This window comes from Artemia franciscana, chromosome 16 (assembly GCF_032884065.1).
Source record: "Artemia franciscana chromosome 16, ASM3288406v1, whole genome shotgun sequence".
Classification (NCBI taxonomy): Eukaryota; Metazoa; Arthropoda; class Branchiopoda; order Anostraca; family Artemiidae; genus Artemia; species Artemia franciscana.
The window spans coordinates 3,243,623-3,255,175 of record NC_088878.1 but is presented as its reverse complement, the minus strand read 5'-3'; the positions used below and the strand labels follow the sequence as shown (position 1 = coordinate 3,255,175).

The 11,553-nt window shown below is 33.1% G+C and overlaps 1 protein-coding gene and 1 non-coding gene across 2 annotated transcripts in view; one reads left to right on the top strand and one right to left on the bottom strand.

The window, feature by feature from the left end:
• Positions 1 to 444: 444 nt before the first annotated feature.
• Positions 445 to 560, top strand: LOC136037463 (U5 spliceosomal RNA). The gene has a single exon (XR_010619959.1). It is a non-coding gene; the product is annotated as a U5 spliceosomal RNA (small nuclear RNA).
• Positions 561 to 5,557: 4,997 nt separating this feature from the next.
• The window catches only part of LOC136036902 (uncharacterized), a gene marked incomplete in the record, with an annotated part of 361,814 nt that continues 355,818 nt past the window's right edge, over positions 5,558 to 11,553 (bottom strand). Inside the window, 1 exon segment of the mRNA XM_065719279.1 lies at positions 5,558 to 7,010.

The window sequence follows — 11,553 nt, the reverse complement described above, 5'->3', positions numbered from 1 at the left end:
ATTGCTGAAATTTAAATTAAGTCACAAAGGCTAGTCTTAAAAAGTGAAATGCCCTTAGTCACCACACATTTCATCAAGTCAATTGCATTGGCAACATATCAGACTAAGATTTCCTTCACTACCGCTAAGCTTCTTGGAATATTTTAATAGGGGGCCCTTTGGCTACAGCAATTGATCGACCATTCAGCTACATTACAATATTTTTGGGCCTGATTACTGAATATTTATGTTATTTTCTGCGAATGTAGTTTTAGTAGTATGTTATTAAAGTTGCCCATGAATTGCTGTTCATTGAATATGTTTTCGTATCATATGATTTTTTGGCCTGTATTTACTTGATTGAACATTGAATTTCTTATTGCTTTCGAACCTTGTTAAAAAAGAACCAAGAGGATTTACTAGGATTTATTTTTATATACTCAAGTCAACCTTAGCAATTTTTATAGCTCTGGCCTCTCCTCATATCGAGTTAATCTTTCGCCTTTTACTAAAGATTACCGTGGGGAGGGGCGCTTGATGAGTCTTAACAAATTTTTGAATGCCGAAAGTCAAACTAGTCTACACTATTGTTGTATGGTTTAATGTTTCAAGATTACTTATCTATATATTATCTTACTTATCAAGATATGAGGGTTGTCAGACAAGTAACCCTGGAAAATGCAAGATAATTGAAGTCATTTATGAACAAAAATCCAATCTTTTCAAAAATATAAAACAAATTGTGAACTTATGGGCAAATAGTAAAAGGGACAGTAATTGTGAAATATGGCACAACTTCCAGGAGTGTCTAAATAAGCGATGTTTATAGCGAAGTAGACGTGATTAGTGTTGTTAGTCGCCTAGTTGCCTACAGCCCTTCAGTTGACAAGTGGCTGGCTAGATGTTTGTTGTTATCTTTTGCAGATGACATCCAGGGAAGCTACTTTCAGCTACTTTTCTACTTTTCAACTAACTCAAATCCATACACACTATTACTGCATAAAGTAATTGATCTTCTGCCCTTGAAAAATCAAAAGATACCACCATCTTGGAATGCAACTTTCCTCGTACTACTTTGTTTCTACAAGTCCTTCTAGCTCGACTCCATCTTATAGGACTTTTTTTTCATTTCTTTTGCTTTTCTACAGCGGCGTAATTTCGTCAAAATCCAAACTTGAAGGGGATGGAGGAGCAAATATGGAACCCTTTGTCCAAAATAAAGTGAAAATAGCAGTAAAAACTAAAAAGAAGCCATTTGGTACCACAGAGGCACTATTTAGTACTCTAAAAGAACTATAAATTTACTTAAAAAAAAAAAAAAAAAAAAAAAAAAAAAAATGCTTCTGTAGATCCTTAAATTTATAGGTTTATATTAGTTTAGACTAAATTTTGGAAGAAACTAAATTTCAGAAGGGGGAGGGGAATTAGGTTTGGTGGAGGGGAAAAACAAGGTTTGGGAGGGGCAGTTGCACCTTCTAGCTTCATAACAAATTACGCCCCTACTTTTCTATGGTTTCGAACCTTAGAGTTGTTTAATAAGCTTTGATCAAATTCTCCTATAAAACTGGAATTCTACTTGAAGGCCATCTATTCTTCAAGACAGTCTTCTGGGCTACATAGTTAGTAAGAAGATGGAATTATAGAAATACTCAAGTAAATGACAAATGAAAAGGACAAATACTTATACAATAAAGTAAGCAATCTTTTATCTGATAAAGTCTCACTGTTTCGTGTCTGCGTATCTTTCTTAGGTGATTGAAAATTCAGCTTTTGTTTCCATATTTGAAGCAAATTTAATAATAAAACTTGCATTGTTACCATATATGGAAAACCAGTGGCTTTAATTCAGGGAAGGAAATTTTCTCTACAGCATGCATTTCCCGCATTCCTCCTCTTAGATTCAAAACAAATCTCTTGGTGGTATTATCATTGAAAAAGGGCTTGTTTTTTTTTTCTTTGTATTTTTGTTAAAGAAATTGAAAAGACAACGAGATTCCCCTGCCTAGAATCTGGAGAATACTCTTTCGTCCCCTTCCCCTTGGGCTGTGTTTAGAAATCTATTTTGAGGAAGGAATACAAAAAAAAAAAAAAAAAAAAAAAAAAAAAAACATCGGAAACTTGTTTAAATGCATTGCGCTACGTTTTAACGAGTGGGACAAAAATATCGGGGATTAGCTCATTGGGTCCAACCTTGTCCCCTAGTTTCCATGAATTGGCGCTTTTGATCAATACCAGTGGTGTCGACTGGTGGATTGACAATTTTTATTGCAAATGAGGGTGTTTTTTGGGGTATTTTTGTAAAAGAAAGTAAAAAAAAACAACAAAAGAATTGTTCTCTCTGGATTTCGAAAAAAACTTTTCTCTGTCCCCCACCCCCTTAATTGCCGTTAATCAACGTTATTCATCAATGCTGGTTCCGATCATTGTCAGCTAAAGGGCCAAGAGAATATATCTCTGATTAAAGGTGTTATCTTTTCTGATTTTGGCTTTTTGAGTGGCAATTTTGTCCAAGTCTTGATTGGAAAATTTTCCGTTTACCATTAAAATTTTTAGATAAACTTTGATATAATGGGAAATGTTTCGTACTGAGGAAAACTACGTACTACGAAGAGGAAAAGAATTAGAAGATTATTTTGCTAATAAGAATTTAGTTGTTATAAATGACCCAGATGTGCCGACGTATTACGTCGGCTCTTCTAGCCCTGATGTCACAGCTGTAGGTTCTAATCTAGTCCAGTTTGCTAAGGATTGGACGGTTCTTTCGGATTCCCCGTCATTGTCTGATCATTTTTATATTTCTTTTGTAATAGTGTTAGATGCTGTGCAAGGTGTAGAAACTTTCCCTCAAAAGTATGATTATAGTAAAACAAATTGGGGAATATTTAGTTCAGTTTTACTTAGTAGAATAGATGATGTGTATTCGCTTCCTGTGTCGTCTGTACAAGAGATAGATGTGGCTTTTGAAAGTTTTAGAAAGCTGATTTCTGATGCCACTGCTGATTCGACCCCAGTTTTTGGCAGTAAAAGATCAAAAAAGTATGCTAGGTGGTGGAATCCGGAATTGACAAGATTAAGGCACATTTATAGAAGGAATTTGAGAATTTATAAAATTTTAGATGATTTAGAAAGTGAAGTAAATATGAAAAATTCCCTTAAAGATTATAAATATGAAATTGTAAGAGCTAAGAGAGAAGATTGGAAAAATTTTTGTGAAGAAAGAGCTAGCTTTGATCCATGGCAGACTATTCACAAGATATGTCGGTCAGATGGCGGATGTATTCAGCCTGTGCATGTGTTAAAAGATGATGGAAGCAGAACTTCATCACTGAATGAAGCAGGTGATGAACTTTTGGCTAAGTGGTTCCAAAAAGACGATAGTGTTAATGATAATATGTTCCATTCTTATGTGAGACAACAAGTTCAAAATTTTGTTCAAAATGTTACTTCTGGAGTAGATGAAATTAATGCTGATGTTTTAAAAGATGCTATTGATTCTTTGAAACCAATGAAAGCTCCAGGTCCAGATGGAATCTTAAATCTTGTTTTGAAAAAAAATATCAATGTGATAACACCGTCTTTTCTAAAAATCATAAATGCATGTTTAAATTTGTGTTATTTTCCTAAGGAGTGGAAAAAAGCTAATGTGATAATTATTTTGAAAAAAGGAAAGAAAAATGATGGGAGTCCCCGTTCTTATCGCCCTATTAGTTTACTTTCGAATTTAGGTAAAGTATTTGAAAAAGTAATAATGCATAAACTGTATAATTTAAGTTCTGAAAAGAATTGGATTTCTACTTTGCAGTTAGGATTTAGTAAGGGGAAAAGTACAGTTGATGCAGTAGATAATATTGTCACTGTTGTTGAAAATAATAATTTAAAAAAGAAATTTACTTTATGTATTTTTTTCGACATAAAAGGGGCTTTTGATAACGCTTGGCATCCAGGAATAATTAAAAAATTGATAGAAAAAGAATGTCCGGGAAGTTTGATAAAATTAGTTCATATTTATTTTAATGACCGTGTAGTTACATACCAAAATGAAGTTTCAAGGGCTCTGGAAAAATCATGTCCTCAGGGTGTAATTTTATCTCCATTTTTACGGTTAATTAATATAAATGATCTTTTGAATGAAAAAATTGACAAAAATTGTATTATACAAGCCTACGCAGATGATATTTGTATGATAATAAGTTCAGAAGGTATTGGTCAACTGGAAGAAATAGCTCAGAAAGTGTTTACAAAGTTTGAGGAGTGGTCTGCTAAAAATAAACTTGAATTCAATAAAACAAAACTGAAGCTGTTACCAGTCGCCATAATTAAATTAAATTGCCTAAACTGATTGAATTCCTGATGCATTTTGTTTTTGAAAATACTCCGCAATTATCAAATACTGATTTTTAAATTGAACTAAGAATCGAATCAAATTGCTGAAATTTAAATTAAGTCACAAAGGCTAGTCTTAAAAAGCTTACAAATAAGCATAAAGTTCCAAAAATTACTCTGAAATTTGGTGGTGATATTATAGAAGTGAAAGAAAAAGTTAAATATTCGGGCGTTATTTTGGATAGAAAATTATTGTGGACAGACCATGATGTTAGTAGAATTAATTCAGCTAAATAATATTCAACTCGTCTTTTATGTGCGGCAAAAACAACATGGGGCCTAAAACCTTTTGCATTAAGGAAACTGTATAAGTCGGTTGTAGAAAGTACAAATTTATATGCTGTTCCAGTTTGGATCGCTGCTCTTAAGAAAAAAACACATTCTGAGAAAAATAAAATCAGCTCAAAGAATTTCGATGTTGACAATCTCCAAATCGTTTCGAAGTACACAGTCAGAAGTAATAGCAGCCATTTCTGGTGTATTACCTATTCATGTTAGAGCTTATGAACTGACTGCATTAAGGTATGCTCGCAAAGGCCACCCTCAAAATTGGCCAATGTTTACTCCACCTTCTTTCCCTTTAGCTCAAAGATCATCTCTTCATAGTATCTTTACAGATGAAATTCTTTCAGAATTGTTTGGACCAAGTATTTTTGATAATAACTTTATTTTAAACCGTCAGTTACTCAAATCTAAGTTATATGAAATGTGGTATAGGGATTTTAAAAACTCAATTAGCTATTGGCCAAGCTGTTTCTTTTCAAGTCCAAATGATTTAATTGCTGCTTCTTCTTTTGAGCCAAGATACCAGTTGACACAATTTATTACCGGCCATTGTCGTCTTAATGGTTTCCTCCATAGAATTGGTAAAGTTCCTTCTAGCTTGTGCCATTGCTGCAAAATTCTTGAAACTTGCAGCCATCTTTTATTTGAGTGTCCTTTATATTATACCCAGAGAATGTATTTGTCTTTGTGCCTATCTGAACTAGGTCTTAGCTTTCCTTTTAGGTTGAATTTGGTAGTGAGTAATAAGGATGTTAGAAACCTTGTTATTGTTTTTTTTAAAAGAACTGGGAGATTAGAAATTTCGTAGTTGGTGTTCATTGGTTGTGTCATCATTTTTCTTCATTTATGACATTAAGATTAGATGGAATTTTTTTTTTTTTTTTTTTTTTTTTTTTTTCTGTCCAAACATTGTCCAAACATTGAATAGGTTTCTTCCTTTGAGCCCCCACTATGTTGCAATTTTGTGAATTGAAAAGTAAAAGTATGCAAATTGATAATGTTTAAACCAAGTAAATTAGAACATCTCTTAAATAAACACATTTTGTTTTTCTTAGTCTTGTATTAAAGCAAATGATGGGGTATCAATAACCAGTCGCCATAATTAAATTAAATTGCCTAAACTGATTGAATTCCTGATGCATTTTGTTTTTGAAAATACTCCGCAATTATCAAATACTGATTTTTAAATTGAACTAAGAATCGAATCAAATTGCTGAAATTTAAATTAAGTCACAAAGGCTAGTCTTAAAAAGTGAAATGCCCTTAGTCACCACAAATTTCATCAAGTCAATTGCATTGGCAACATATCAGACTAAGAATTCCTTCACTACCGCTAAGCTTCTTGGAATATTTTAATAGGGGGGCCTTTGGCTACAGCAATTGATCGACCATTCAGCTACATTACAATTATTTTTGGGCCTGATTACTGAATATTTATGTTATTTTCTGCGAATGTAGTTTTAGCAGTATGTCATTAAAGTTGCCCATGAATTGTTGTTCATTGAATATGTTTTCGCATCATATGATTTTTTGGCCCGTATTTACTTGATTGAACATTCAAGTTATTTATAATTATACCAAGAGTTTCAATCAAATTCTTCAGTTTTTGAAAAAAGCTCTGATATTTGCCAGAGTCTACATTTGAGTCACAAGTATTTATTTGTTTGAAAGAGGTATAAAACACAAATTATAAGTTTATAAAATTATCCTTTATATATGACAAAAAAGGAAAAAAAAAACACTTTGTGCAAGGACTCGTAAGAAAGTTATTGGTATGGTCACTTAGTTTGGGGAAGGTCTAAAATGTTCTCAAAAAAAGTGTCTTAATTCCTCAAGTTTCCAAAAAGTTTCCCGTGGCTATTTTGGTTTTGAAACAATTTTGCGCGATATAGTCTAAATTTTATCTGAAGTTGTTTCTTTATTTCATATGCGTGTAAAACGTATTTTGGCAACAAATATATTCTTTTAATGCACAATTTTTTTTATACAAGGGCCAATATTTGTAGTACATAATAATGTCCTTTGTCCTTTCAATACGACCGAAAAATGAAATTATCAGGCAAAAATTAAAAACTTAAAAATACTTGAGTACTCGCCACCCTAGACTGTATAGCAAGTTAAAACAAGATTGTCTTACGCAAAGGCAAAATTAAAACATAAAAGGAACAAAGATTATCACAAGCAGCAGAATTTTCAATCAACAAATCTGAATAATTAAGGCAGGTTCCTATCACAATAAGAAAAATGGCTGTCAGAAATCCCAGTCAATCACCAATGCGTATTAAGCCAAAAAAGCAATTCCCTGATGTGAAGTTGATCCGTCGTCCAAGCTGAAGAAGTCGAATATATATGACATCACCAGCCTGTAAGAGCATTCTTTAATTTTATAACAACATAAACACCACTTTTTAAACACAGAAGGGGCGAAGTAAATACATAAATCTTACGTCGAATGGTCTTTGTTAGTACCGACACTTTTTTTCGCTTGAAAATTCATTTTAGGCAATAATTACGCTTTACAAAAAGTCCCACTGGTGAATAGGTAACGTTCACATGGCAAAACAATAAAGCCCCAGTTCCCATTGATAGTTAAAGTTAGAGAATTAAAATGAAATGATACAAGTAAATTTATACACCTCAGGAATAAAAGGTTGCAAAACCAGACATGACTGAAATCTCTTTGTCCGTTGCTAGAAGTTTTGTTAATTAAATCCTAATTAATACAATATAAATAATTAAAACAAAATACAACTCAAGCCAACGGAAAAACTTTAGAAGTGGTTTTAATTTGAAAGAAAAGGACGATTTTATAAGGTTTTTTAAAGGCCACGAATTTGTCTTTCGTTTTGAATAGATATCGTACCGTCTATTCCTCTGTCATCAAAGACAAAGCGTCACCTTCGTAACTTCTCTATCTAATACACAGCAAAGCCTATCCCTATTGGAACTCTATTTGTTTCGTAATAATACCTTCCTTGAAAATGGTTTGAGCTCTAGGCCCATTAATTCGTTATTATTAAAAAAGATCGTTATGATAAGCAGAGAAGCAGGAGAAACAGGTACTAAACATGTTCTCAGCTTTAATTAGGGCTGAAGATCCATTTTTGGGAGTGAGTTGTGATCCTTGAACACTAGGTCAAAGTCTGCACCCACTGCCAAGTTTTCGTTCTTTTTAAACCGATGTTCATCATAAAATAATGGCAAGTCGAAATCTCTACCCAGGTATTGTGTTTTAAATTATACTTCATACTATTAGGCCAAAAATATAAATACATATTCTAAGTTTCACAGAATATTATTTAAAAAAAATTCAATTTCTGTACATTGTCACCTTTTGGGAGTACAGAAGACGATTATACGGTGTTGGGCGATATTGGACATTGACATATCAAAAAAAAAAAAAATCCCCATCCACTGGTGAACGTACAGTAGTAAAGATTCAAAATTGTAAAAGTTTCCACAAATGGCCGAAAAGAATAACGCATTTCACTAACTAAAGACGTGCCACATTTCACATCCACAAAGATTCTAATATTAGCTATTCTAAGTTTCACAGAATATTCTTTTAAAAATTTCAATTTCTATAAATTGTCACCTTTTGGGAGTGCAGAAGCGACGATCATACATTGTTTAAAATTATTACAAAGTTTCCTGTGTGTATTCTGATCAGGGCTTCCACTTCTCATGTTTTCCCATGAGATTTTGTCACATTTTTCGAGATATTCAGGTTTTTTTTTCTCATGTTTACCTTCATTCAATATAATCTCCCGATTTCTGTTGATGAGATCTCAGTCCAACTTGAAGTTTACGATTTTTCGCAATTTTCAATTGCAAAGTTTCCTGTGTGTATTCAGCATTCTGTTAGTAGTATGTAAACACTTATCCACCAGCAAGCTAGGCGAACAACAGTTTTTAATACTAATGTCACCTCAAAATCATATGATTACAATTTATTACGACAATAGAATCAAATCCATGCCAAAATTACTTGACACTCTTTAGCGTCAAATTGTTCGAAATTCAGTTTCTCTCGTTACTGAAAGATCAAGTGAGTTTTGCCTGAACTTAGTCCTGTAGGTTTCAAGCTTCACTCATTAAGAGTGTAATCCAGGGCTGCCAAATTTTTTTGAAGGAGTGTGTCATATTTTTTCCGAAAATGTGCTTTTTGTGTCATCTCAGATTCCATAATGTGTCACAAAATGTGCCATATTTTTTCGCTACAAATAGTATCATATTTAATTGTCAAATTTTTATTTAAAGTTTTGAATATATAATCTTTTCCGAATCAGCTCAAAAAGGAGTAAACTTAATCTTATCCTATTATCTTGGGATCATGACCTTTTTATGACGTCATGAAAGAAATGGAAACATTCGATTAAATTAATGTTACACACTATGAATTTGTGTCTGGGCGGCCAACGAGGCAAGTTTACATTTATAAAAGTTTTAGGGACAATCCGACAGTAAATTGAAAATAGTCTTTTCGTATGACGTCGTAATCGTAATCGGCTCTATAAGTAATCGTCTTTATTGGCTAAGCTTTTTATTTACTCAATATGTAAGCCACTCAACCAGCTTCAATCTAGTATTTTTGTCATATTTGTTGGTGCCTTTTTAAGCCAGATCGATTATTCCGAAGGAAAGATATCTGGAAATTTGTATTCTTGTCCGAGGTGGGATACCCCTCCTGTCTCCTGTACTCCTAAAAATGGGAGTTAGTGCTTATGCATACAGCTTTGGTAAACTGCATGCTGTTTACTTTTTACTATTAAGTACGTACCAGTTGGCTACATCAAATACTCAATCAAGATGCCAATTAAGTTCAGATATTCGGCGTGCATTTTGATTTGAAATTTCCGCCTATGGCTGTTTTCTTCGCGTGGTTTAGATTTTAAATATGGTGATGGCATCTGTCCTGTATTCCGCACTGTTTGCGTACTACTGCCACCGTTAGGCAGCGCTATTCCCTTCCAATAATTTGTAGCTTTTCAGGAGGTAGAAAATTGAAATTTTACTTTTCTTTTATTACCATTTAAAAAACAAGACTTGGATGACAAAAATGTGTCATTTTTTTGAAAAATGCGTCATTTTTGTCAATTGTGTCATTTTTTGCTGAAAATGTGTCATTTTCGTTGATTGTGTCATCATTTCGACTGAATGTGTCATTGTGTCACGCGATATCAAATTGTTTCATTTTGACACAAAATGTGTCAATTTGACAGCCCAGGTGTAATCCCATCATTATCTATATATATAAAAATAAGTTGTCTGTCTGTGGATGGATGGATGGATGGATGGATGGATGTGTCAGGTGACGTCACCTGAAAAAACTGGATTAGGTGACGTCAAAACTGAAAAAACTAAAAAAAGGCAAAAACTACAAAAAAAACTAAAAACTAATAAAAAAAATAAAAAAGCTAAAAAACTAAAAAAACTATAAAGGTAAAAACCAATAAAAAACTAAAAAAAAAACTGAAAAAACTAAAAAAAGGCAAAAACTACAAAAAAAACTAAAAACTAATAAAAAAAGTAAAAAAGCTAAAAAACTAAAAAAACTATAAAAACTAAAAAAAGGTAAAAAACTAAAAAAAATAAAAAATAAAAAAAAACTAAAAAAAAGGAAAAAACTGAAAAATAAGCTAAAATAAAGGTAAAAACCAATAAAAAACTAAAAAAAAAGGAAAAAACTAATAAATGACGACACTCAAAGAGAAAGCGACCAGGACAAAAGGAATGTTCGATTAGCAATCAACAAAGCACCGGGACACAGGGAGTATAAATGACGACCAGGACACAAGTAAAAAAAAAAATTAACAAAACTAAAAAGAAGGTAAAAACTACAAAAAAACTAAAAAGAAAAAAAAACTAAAACTAATAAAAAAACTAAAAAATCTAAAAATCTAAATAAACTAAAAAAGAAAAAAAAAAGGAAAAAAATAAAGGAGAAAAACAAAACTAAAAAACGAATGTATATACAGACCGGTACACCGGGATACAAATGACGACCGGGACACAGGGAATATAAATAACGACCGGGACACAGGGACACAACTACAACGGGGACACCGGGGGAAACAGGGGGATATAAATGACGACCGGGACAAAAAAACTAAAAAGAAATAAAAACTAAAAACTAATAAAAAAAACTAAAAAATCTAAAAATCTAAATAAGCTAAAAAAGAAAAAAAAAGGAAAAAAATAAAGGAGAAAAACAAAACTAAAAAACGAATGTATATACAGACCGGGACACCGGGATACAAATGATGACCGGGACCCGGGACACAGGGAATATAAATGACGACCGGGACACAGGGACACAACTACAACGGGGACACCGGGGGAAACAGGGGGATGTAAATGACGACCGGGACACCGGGACAGGGAATGGTCGATTAGCAATCACCATCAACAAAGCTCAAGGGCAATCATTAGAATCATGAGGTATAGATCTGAATACAGATTGTTTTCCCATGGACCATTATATGTTGCATGTTCAAGAGTCGGTAAACCTGACAATCTATTTATATGCAAAGACAATGGGACAGCAAAGAATGTTGTATATTCGCAAGTTTTACGTAGTTAAAACCATATATATATATATATATCTATATTCACAGGTGGGACATAGGACACAACTACAATGGCGCGTAACTATTATGGCGCGTAACGACTTACGCGCGCGGGGGGGCTTGGGGGGGGCGCGAAGCGCCCCCACCAACTAGGTGTTGGGGTGGCGCGAAGCGCCACAGCCCAGGTGTAATCCCATCATTATATTTCTATAAACTGAGAAGGATCTTCATCAATGAAGACCTCACATTAGTTTATATACGTTTTAAAGAAAATTTATGTAAGAAAAAAATATGCGTTTATTGTCACGAATAACCCGAAGGGTTGTAATTTAGTCTT